Source organism: Orycteropus afer, unplaced genomic scaffold (genome assembly GCF_000298275.1).
Source record: "Orycteropus afer afer isolate SDZICR_OR568_19922 unplaced genomic scaffold, OryAfe1.0 scaffold00477, whole genome shotgun sequence".
NCBI classification, from domain to species: Eukaryota; Metazoa; Chordata; class Mammalia; order Tubulidentata; family Orycteropodidae; genus Orycteropus; species Orycteropus afer.
The window spans coordinates 935,344-945,611 of record NW_006922064.1 but is presented as its reverse complement, the minus strand read 5'-3'; the positions used below and the strand labels follow the sequence as shown (position 1 = coordinate 945,611).

The window sequence follows — 10,268 nt, the reverse complement described above, 5'->3', positions numbered from 1 at the left end:
AGTAGACAGTGTGGTATGCTTGCTTGAGATGACCACCTAGGTTCACTCAATGAATGCAAATTGGGGAGGTGCAGCAATGAAGAGATGGGCAAAATTTGGCTGGAGGATAGGGCCATTGGCCAGAAAGTCTCAGAGATGGAGGATTTAATTTGTTCTGTTGGGTTTTGGACTTGTTTGGTAGCTGTTATCCCTTCTTTCCCTCCAAATTCTTCCATTTGTAATGGAAATATTTACCTTATGCCTGTTCTACTATTGTATTTTGTAAACAGATAACTTATAGTCTAGATTGCACAAGTTCACTGATAAAGAGGAATTTTGCCCCAGGATGGAATATGCCTAAAGTCTCACCCATATTTGATTTAAATGATTCTGAAGGTGAGGTTTTGGACTTGGAGTCAGGTTAAGACTTTTTGTATGATATAATGGAGTGAATGTGTTTTACTTGTGGCAAGAACATGAATTTTGGGGGGCCAAAGGGTGGAATTGTACTTATCAGGAGCCTGTATATGGATTAAGAGGCTGTTGTTTGAATAGAACAAGGGGATAATGCATGGTTTAGAATCAGGAAAGTTGTGCATCAGGGTTGTATCCTTTCACCATACTTATTCAATCTGTATGCTGAGCAAACAATTGAGAAGATGGAAGAAGAACATGGCATCAGGATTGGAAGAACACTCATTAACAACCTGTGATATGCAGATGACACAACTTTAGTGAAAGTGAAGAAGACTTGGGGCACTTACAGATGAAGATCAAAGACTACTGTCTTCAGTATGAATTACACCTCAACATAAAGAAAACGAAAATCTTCACAACTGGACCAATAAACAATATCATGATAAATGGATAAAAGATTGTGGTTGTCAGCAATTTCATTTTACTTGTATCCATAATCAACACCCATGGAAGCAGCAGTCAAGAAATCAGATGTATTGAATTGGGCAAATCTGCTGCAAAAGACCTCTTTAAAGTATTAAGAAGCAAATATATCACTTTGAAGACTAAGGTGTGCTTAACCCTAACCATGGTATTTTCAATTGCCTCATGTGCATGTAAAAGCTGAACAATGAATAAGGAAGACCACAGATGAATTGATGCCTTTGAATTATAGGGTTGGTGAAGGATACTGAAAATACCATGGACTGCCAGAAGAACAAATAAACTTGTCCTCGAAAAAGTGTATCTGAAATGCTCCTTAGAAGCAAAAGTGGCTATACTTTGTCTCACCTACTTTGGTCATGTTGTCAGAAGTGACCATTCCCTGCAGAAGCATGTCATGCTTGGTAAATTGGAGGGTCAGCGAAATAGGGGAAGACCCTCGATAAGATGGATTGACTGTGGCTGCAACAATGGGCTCAAGCATAGCAAGCGTTGTGAAGTTGACATAGGACTGAGCAGAGTTTCATTCTCTTGTACATAGGTCACTATGAGTCAGAATAGACTCAATGGTAGCTAACTACCACAACAGAAAGAGTGGAATGTCATGTATTGGATTATGTTCCCCCAAAATATGTGTCAACTTGGGTAGGTCATAATTCTTAGTACTGTCCTCTATTTTCTGTTCTGAAGCAGTTATCCTCCATTTTGTGACATATGTTGTAAATCCTAACCTCTAAATGTTAAAGGGAGCTCTAGTAGCATAGTGCCTAAGGCACTTGACTGCTAACCCGAAGGCTGGTTGTTCAAACCCACCAGCCACTCCTCAGTAGGAAGATGGGGCAATCTACTTCCTTGGAAATCCAAGGAGGGGTCGCTATGAGTTGGGTCTGATTGGACAGCACATAACAACAACAACAAATGTTATTGAGGCAACATTAGGGTGGATTGTGTCTTGAGTCACAGCCTTACAAGAAGGCATGACTTTAGTCCCGCCCTTATTCAAATCATGGCCTTACTTGAGTGACACCCTTTATCTTATAAAAAATAAAAGAAAAGTGAAACAAAGAGACTACCACCAAGAAAGGAGAGCTTGGAGCATAACATGTAGTTTGGACCCTAGATTCCTGTACTGAGGGCCTTCTAGACCTAGGGAAAGATTGATGCGAAGACACATGGAGATCTCTAAGGAATGCTGGGCCCACAGATGTGGAAGGGACCTTCTCCTAGAGCTGACAGAGAGAGAAACCCTTCCCTTAGAGCTGGTGCCCTGAATTCAAACTTCTAATCTCATAAACTGTGAGAGAATAAGTCTCTGTTTGTTAAGCCATCCATTTGTGGTATATATAACTAAGACCATCGCCTGTCTGTCAGTTTGTTGTACTGTGTTGGCTTGAATGTTACTGTGATGCTGAAGGCTATGCCACTGGTATTTCAAATACCAGCAAGGCTACCCATGGTGGACAGATTTCAGCAGAGTTTCCAGACTAAGACAGACTAGGAAGAAGGAAAGGGCCTGAAAAAATTGGCCACTGGAAACCTTATGAATAGCAGTGAAACACTGTCTGATGTATTACTGGAAAACTTTACGAATAGTAGTGAAACATAGTCTGATATAGTTCCAGAAGATGAGCCCCCTCAAGTTGGAAGGGACATAAAACATACCTGGGAAAGAGCTGCCTTCTTGAAGTAGAATCAATATCCTAGGCAGTAGTGAGCTGAAAAGGAACTCTAGTGGTATAGTGGATAAGGCATCTGGCTGCTAGCCAGAAGGTCAGCAGTTCAAACCCAAACAGCCTCTCTGGGGAAGGAAGAGGGGGCAATCTACTTCCATAAAAATTTTCAGCCTCAGAAACCCAATGGGGGTGACTATGAATCATAATCAACTTGATGGCAGTGAGAGTGAGTGAGTGAGCTGAAATGGACGGATATTGGTCATTTTGAATCAGGCAATCACATGGTGTCCTATGCTGGAAATGACAAATTGAGGAGGGATGATGTCACATTCATCATTAAAAAGAACGTTTAAAGATTTATCCTGAAGCACACTGCTATCAGTGATAGGATAATATCCACACATCTACAAGGAAGGCCAGTTAATACGTCTATTACTCAAATTTACATCCAAGTCTAAGGTCAAATATGAAGAAGTTGAAGATTTTTACCAATTTCAGCAGCTGAAATTGACCAAATATGCAATCAAGATGTACTGATAATTACCAGTGACTAGAATGTGAAAGTTGGAAATAAAAGGAAGCATTAGTAGTCAGAAAATATGGCCTTGGTGAAAGAAATGATGCAAGACATAGCATGATAGATTTTTTTTTTTTTGCAAGGTGAACAACTTATTTATTGCAAATACCTTTTCTAATAACATAGATGGTGACTATATACAGGGACCTTGCAAGATAGAATACACAGGAATCAAATTGACTACATTTGTGGAAACAGGTGATGGAGAACCTCAATGTCATCAGTCAGAACAAGGCTAGAAGCTGACTGTAGAACAGACTATTGTTATAAATTTAAGTAGAAGCTAAAGAAAATTAAAACAAGCCCATGAGAGCCAAAATACGACATTGATTATATCTCATCTGAATCTAGAGACTTTCTGAAGCACAGGTTTGATGCATTGAACACCAATGACTGACGACCAGAGAAGTTGTGGGATGACATCAAGAACATCACATGTGGAGAAAGTAAAAAGTTATTAAAAGACAGGAAAGGACCAAATTGGATGTCAGAAGAGACTCCAAAACTTGCTCTTGAATGTAGAGTAGTTAAAGCAAATGGAAGAAATATTGAAATAAATGAATTGAACAAGTAGCCTCACTCTACATGAAAATGCTCACAAGTGATGATGGTGTCCAGAAATTGTCAATGTGGTTAAATTAAGACAGGTTTTGTTTCCATCACAGTAAATTAATTGTAGTGGTGACAGTGAGACCTCTAACACACACACACACACACACACACACACACACAAGGGGCTGAACAGATTTCAAAGGGCAGCTGGAGAAAACAAAGTAAAGTATTATAATGAAATGTGCAAAGACCTGGAGTTAGAAAAGCAAAAGCGAAGAACACACTTGGGATTTTTCAAACTGAAAGAACTGAAGAGAAATTTCAAGTCTTGAGTTGTGATATTAAAGGATTCTATGGGCAAAATAGTGAATCGTACTTCAAGAATCAAAAGCAGATGGAAGGAATGCACCATGTCACTGAACCAAAAATAATTGGTCAACATTCTACCACTTCACGAGGAGCTCTGGTAGCATAGTGGCTAAAAGCACTTGACTGCTAACCAGAAGGCTGGCGGTTCAAACCCACCAGCCACTCCTCGGAAGGAAGGTTGGGCAATCCTACTTCCGTAGTGATACTGCCTTGGAAACCCAAGGAGGGGTCGCTATGAGTCGGGGCCGACTCGACGGCACATAACAACAACAACAACAGGAGGTAGCATATGATCAAAAACTGATGATAATGAAAGAAGTCCAAGCTGCATGGAAGGAATTGGCAAAAAACAAGTCTTCAGGAGTTGATGGAATACCTATTGAAATGTTTCAACAAACGGATGCAACAGTAGAGGCATTCACCTGGATATGACAAGAAATTTGGAAGACAGCTACCTTGCCAACCAATTGGAAGAGATCCATATTTTGTGCTCATTCCAAAGATGATCCAATAGTTGTAATTATTGAACCATATTATTAATCACACAGAAGTAAAATTCTGCCAAAGGAAATTAAAAAATGGTTGCAGCACTATATTCACAGGGAACTTCTAGAAATATAAGATGGATTCAGAAGAGGATATGAAACTAGGGATATCAGTGCCGATGTCAGATGGATTTTGGCTGAAAGCAAAGAATACCAGAAAGATGTTTACCTGTGTTTTATTGACTATGCAAAGGCATTCGCCTCTGTGGATCATAACAAATTATGGATAACATTGCAAAGAATGGGAATTCCAGAATACTCAGTTGTGATCATGAGGAAACTGTACATAGACCAAGAGGCAGTAGTTCAAATAGAACAAAGGGACACTCCATGGTTTTAAATCAAGAAAGGTATCCATTAGTATTCTGTCCTTTCACCATACTTACTCAATATTTATGGTGAGCAAATAATCTTAGAAGCTGGACTATATGAAGAACATGGCATCAGGATTGGAGGAACAGTCATTAACAACGTATGATATGCAGATGACACAACCTTGGTTGCTGAAATTGATGAGGACTTCAAGTACTTACTGAAGAAAATCAAAACTATAGTCTTCAGTATGGATTACACCTCAACATAAAGAAAATAAAAAATCCTCACAACTGGACCAACAACATAATAAACAGAGAAAAGATTGAATAACTCTGTTTTGGAAGGAGTGAAGCCGGAATGTTCCTTAGAAGCGAGAATGGCCACACTATGTCTTACATAGGTTGGTCATGTTGTAAGAAGGGATCAGTCCCTGGAGAAGAGTATCATGCTTTGTAAAGTATTGTTGTTGTTGTTATGTGCCATCGAGTTGGACCTGACTCACAGTGACCCCTGCTTGGGTTTCCGAGGCAGTATCATTACGGAAGTAGATTGCCTCATCTTCTTTCTGAGGAGTGGCTCGTGGGTTTGAACCGCCAGCCTTCTGGTTAGCACTCAAGTGCCTTATGCACTACACTACCAGAGCTCCTTATTTCAGTGAAAAAGGGGAAGACCCTCAATGAGGAGTATTAACACAGTGGCTACAATGATGGGCTCAAGCATAGCAATGATTTTTAGGATGGTGCAAGAACAGGCAGTGTTTCATTTTATTGTACATAGGGTCATTATGAGTCAGAGCTGACTCAACAGAACGCAACAACAAAAATGTATAACTAAGATCCATTTTATTTTTTTTCCAATGCTGTGTACGACAGTGTGTTTATGTTTGTACAATCAACACTGAAGGAAGCAATTTATTTCTGCCTACTACTTATTTAACCCTATTGATCTTTTCTTTCCCTTCTACCTTAGCCAAGTTTAAATTTAAATTTTAGATTCCACGAATAATTAATAATCCTGAAAGAACCTTGTTTCCCTTTTATTAACTTTTTAAAAAGTCATATTGTAGCAAACTAATCCTGTTGACATTGCATCAATTTCAACTCATAGTAACTCAGTGTGACAGAGTGGAACTGCCCCACAGGGTTTCCAACGCTGTAATTTTTATAGACTGCCATATATTTCTCCCATAGAGTGACTGGTAAGTTTGAACTGCCAACTTTTTGATTACAGCCAAGGACTTAACCACTGCACCACTAGGGTCACCATGTGTCAGAATTCACTAGACAGCATGAGTAGCAAGGAGCATAAACTAAAAAGAACACCAAACCTGCTACCGACTCATAGTGAATGACCCTATAGAACCTTCATATTGACACTATAGGACAAAGTGGTTGGCAAATTCGAACCACCAACTTTTAAGGTAATAGCCAAGCTCTTAACCATTGCACCACCCTAGTTCCTTAAAGGACCCTGTGATTTGATAAGCCTTAGAAGTATTTGCAATGCTGAGACTTGGTTACAAATGTTTAACTTAGTTGCAGGAGTGGTTAAGGATAAACCATCTTGAGTTCTGGTTTGGACAAGTCTTAATCAAAGAACAAACCTCTTAAATTTAGAACTCTGAATTTATTCATTAATCCACAATTTACTAAGCATAATAAGTATCAAAAGAGTCCTGGTGGCACAATGTTATGAAGTCAGCTGCTTACAGAGAGGTTGGCCATTGGAATCCACCAGCAGCTCCATAAGAAAAGACCTGGCAATCTCCCATAAAGATTAATGCTTTGGAAGCCCTATCAGGCAGTTCTACCCTGTCCTATAACAGTCTCTGAGTCAGAATCCAGTCGACAGAGCAGCAACAAGTGTCAGGCATTTTTTTTGCTTTTGGCCACTGGGGATATATAAAAATTCCTGTCCCTATGGATGTGGCAAGCGAGCTTTGGTAGCATAGTGCCTAAGGCACTTGACTGCTAACCAGAAGGCTGGCGGTTCAAACCCACTCCTCAGAAAGAAGGTTGGGCAATCTACTTCCATAGTGATACTGTCTCAGAAACCCAAAGAGGAGTTTCTATGAGTCGGGTCCCACTCCACAGCACACAACAACAACATGGATATGACAAAAAAGTTCCAAATTTGGTAATTATTTTAGTAGCCATCAGTTTCAATATGTATTTGATTATTCTCCTATATAGTACCAAATTACCATGGAACCCTTTATTTAATATGTTGTGTTAAGTACTAATTTTTAATGGGGAGTAAAAAATACATATTTAACTACTTCTAATCAAGATGCAAGGAAAACAGTTTGAAATATAATTTTTCTTGATTTATGTTCTGATAAATGGTTATTTTTTACATAACTGATATATATTTAATATACAAAGTATAATTTTAAAGAAGTTTTTATTCTACCCATTTTGTTTATGTTTCAGAGATAAAACTAAGCAAGAGTTATTTTGTAAAATGTTATTTACTTTGTATTTTTTATAGGAACTGAGAAGCGAGCAATCTTACAGCATTCCTAATATTTGTGGAAAATATCTGCTTAAAAATTATTTGTGAAATTACATTTGTAAGTTATGTACTAAGAAAATGGTGTTTCTCTACAGAGAAATGCTACACACATTTTAAAATGTTCTATTTTCAGTATATCATGCTTTCAGAAATCACACTGCTCCATGTGCCTTCTTGTCATGGTTTCCCTTCCAAATAATAAAACTTAAGAAGAAAGATTAAACATTCCTCCTTTGTTGTTCTTGTTGTCATTAGGTGCTGTTGAGTCCTCTCTGACCCTATGCACAGCAGAAGGAAATACTGCCCGATCCGAGCAAGCTCCATGATCACTGCTATACTTGAGCTCATCATTGCGGCACCGTGTCAATCCATCTTGTTGAGGACCTTCCCCTCTCTCCTTGATCCTCCACCTTACCAAGCATGACATCCTTCCCCAGGGAATGGTCCCTTCTGACAACATGACCAAAGTAGGTCAGACGAAGTCTGGCCATTCTTGCCTCCAAGGAGCATTCTGGCTGCACTTCCTCCAGGACAGACCTGTTAGTTCTTTTAGCAGCCCATGGTACTCTCAACATTCTTTGCCAGCACCACAACTCAAAAGCATCAATTCTTCTTCAGTTTTCCTTGTTCATTGTCCAGCTCTCACATGCATATGAGGTGATTGAAAATATCTTGGCTTGTGTCAGGCGCACCTTAGTCCTCAAGGAGACATCTCTGCTCCTCAGCACTTGAAACAGTTCCTTCGCAGTTGACTTTCCCAATGCTACACGTCGTCTGATGTCCTGACTGCTGCTTCCATTGTCGTCAATTGTAGAACCAAACAATGTGAACTCTTTGACAACTTCAATCTTTTCTCCATTTATCCTGATGCTGCTTTTAGGTACAGTTGTGAGGATTTTTGTTTTCTTTATACTGAGATGTAATCCATACTACAGACTGTATTCTTCAATCTTCATCAGTAAGTGCTTCAAGTCATCCTCACTTTCAGCAAGCAAAGTTGTTTCGTCGATGTATCGCAGGTTGTTAATGATTCTTCCTCCAATCTTGATGCCACATTCTTCTTCATATAGTCCAGCTTCTCATATTATGTGCTCAGCATATTGATTGAATAAGTATGGTGAAAGGATACAACCCTGATGCACTCCCTTTGTGATTTTAAACCATGCAGTGCTCCCTTGTTCTGTTCAAATGACAGCCTCCTGGTCTAGGTACAGGTTCCTTATGAGTACAGTTCAGTATTCTGGAATTCCCATTCTTCTCAATGTTATTCACAATTTGTTATGACCCACACAATCAAATTCTTTTGCATAGTCAATATAATTCAGGTAAATATCTTTCTGGTATTCTTTGCTTTGAGCCAAGATCTATCTGACATCTGAAATGATATCTTTTGTTCCTCATCCTATTCTGAATCCAGCTTGCATTTCTGGAAGTTCTCTGTCAATATACTGCTGCAACTGTTTTTGAATTATCTTCAGTAAAAAATTCCTTGCATGTGATATTAATGATATTGTTCATTAATTTCCACATTCTGTGGGATCTCCTTTCTTTGGAATTGGTACTGATATGGATCTCTTCTACTCAGTTGGCCAGGTAGCTGTCTTCCAAATCTCTTGGCATAACTGAGTGATTGTCTCCAGTGGGGCATCCGTTTGTTGAAACATCTGAATGGGTATTCCATCAATTCCTGGAGCCTTGTCCTTCACCAATTCCTTCAGTGAAGCTTCGACTTCTTCTTTAAATACCATTGGTTCTTGATCATATGCCACCTCCTGAAATGGATGATTATTGACAAGGTCTTTTTGGTACAGTATCTCTGTGTATTCCTTCCATCTTCTTTTGATGCTTCCTGCATTGTTCAGTGTTTTGGCCATAGAGACTTTCAATATTGCAACTCGAGGCTTAAATTTTTTCTTCACTTCTCTCAGCTTGAGAAATGCTGAGTATGTTCTTCCCTTTTTGTTTTCTAATGTTGGACTCAGGTCTTGAAAGGAGTGTTGGCGCGAGGAAGCTACCACTGACACGATAATGCAAAAGCAAAAGGAAAGTTTATTAGCTAGCTCGAGCTAGGGTCTCAGCTTACACCGACGTAGCTGCTTGGGCAAAAGACCCCATGCTCTCCTACTATTACATTTTTATAGAAAGATATAGGGTGGAGTAACACCAAGGCAAAGGGGTACAAATGATTGGTTGTTGCTAGGAGGTAGAGAAGGAGGGGAGGGGGTTTGAGGTAAAGCCCTGAGGCGTGGGGGACATGCTGGAGCCAGCTAAAGCTCTGAGGCATGGGGGACATGCTGGAATCCCCAGCGTTAAAGACTCCTGGTTAGAGAATAACTACCTGGAGGGGAGGTAAAGCCCTGAGGCATGGGGGATGTGCTGGAATCCCCAGCGTTAAAGACTCCTGGTTAGAGAATAACTACCTGGAGGGGAGATAAAGCCCTGAGGCATGGGGGATGTGCTGGAATATCCGGCGCTAAAGACTCCTGGTTAAAGAATTACCTGGAGGGCATTAGGACTCAGGCCTCACATTCCTTAGGACTCAGGCCTCACATTTCCCCCTTTTTCTTGTTACTCATATGAGGAATCTTCATCCCATGTTACAGGAGATAGCGACTGATATTGTTGTCTCAGGACTATGAGTTGTACAGTATTAACTCGATCTTTTACAAATGCTATAAGCTTATTTATAATGCAGGGGCCAAAAGTTAATATAATTATAGGGATTATGAAGGGTCCTAAGAGAGTAGATATCAAGGTAGTCAACCACGGGGAGTTATTAAACCAAGATTCGAACAATCCTTCCTGAGTTTCACGCTCCTTTTTTCTTAGGGCAAGTCCTTCTTG

General features: G+C 39.7%; 1 non-coding gene across 1 annotated transcript; it reads left to right on the top strand.

The window, feature by feature from the left end:
- Nucleotides 1-3,701: 3,701 nt before the first annotated feature.
- On the top strand, nt 3,702-3,834 carry LOC122151484. The gene has a single exon (XR_006164170.1). It is a non-coding gene; the product is annotated as a small nucleolar RNA SNORA1 (small nucleolar RNA).
- Nucleotides 3,835-10,268: the final 6,434 nt, after the last annotated feature.